Consider the following 1,013-nt stretch of genomic DNA (forward strand, 5'->3'; position numbering starts at 1 on the left):
TGGGGTAAAGTGTGTTAAAAATGGCCAAAAAAGGGAAAAAGTGAACTAAAAACGACAAAAAATTAGGATAATTCCTCCCAAAATCCCCAAAAATCCAACTCAGAGCCACCAAAACTCCTCAAATTCCCTTTATTGAAGCCACTGAAAATGGGAATTTTTGGGGAAAACTCCGCAATTCCGGGATTTTTTCAGGATTTGGGAATTCCAGGGCATCTCCCAATAAACAAACCCCCAAAAATTCAGAATAAACCCTCAAAAATCCCCCCAAAAAATCAACACAAAACACCAAAACTCCTCCAATTCCGTTTATTGAAACCGCCAAAAATCGCGGGAATTTTTCGGGGAGAATTCCAGGATTTTTCCCAGGGAATTCCAGGATATTTTTGGGAATTCTGGGCCTCAGGGTGTTCAGGGACATCTCCCAAATATCCAAATCCTCCAAAAATTGGGATAAATCCCCAAAATTCCTCCCAAAATTCCCCAAAACTCCAACTCGAAGCCACCAAAACTCCTCAAATTCCGTTTTATGAAGTGACTGAAAATGGGAATTTTTGGGGAAAACTCCGCAATTCCCAAATTTTTTCAGGATCTGGGAATTCAGGGGCATCTCCCAAATATTCACATCCTAAAAAAATTGAAATAAACCCTCAAAAACCCCCCAAAAAATCAACACCAAAACACCAAAACTCCTCCAATTCCGTTTATTGAAACCGCCAAAAATGGCGGGAATTTTTCGGGGCGAATTCCAGGATTTTTCCCAGGGAATTCCAGGATTTGTTTGGGAATTCTGGGCCTCAGGGTGTTCAGGGACATCTCCCAAATATCCAAATCCTCCAAAACTTGGGATAAATCCCCAAAATTCCTCCCAAAATTCCCCAAAACTCCAACTCGAAGCCACCAAAACTCCTCAAATTCCCTTTATTGAAGCCACTGAAAATGGGAATTTTTGGGGAAAACTCCGCAATTCCCAAATTTTTTCAGGATTTGGGAATTCCAGGGTTTCTCCCAAATGT

The sequence above is a fragment of the Passer montanus genome, unplaced genomic scaffold, assembly GCF_014805655.1.
Source record: "Passer montanus isolate IOZ18808 unplaced genomic scaffold, ASM1480565v1 scaffold867, whole genome shotgun sequence".
NCBI lineage: Eukaryota > Metazoa > Chordata > Aves > Passeriformes > Passeridae > Passer > Passer montanus.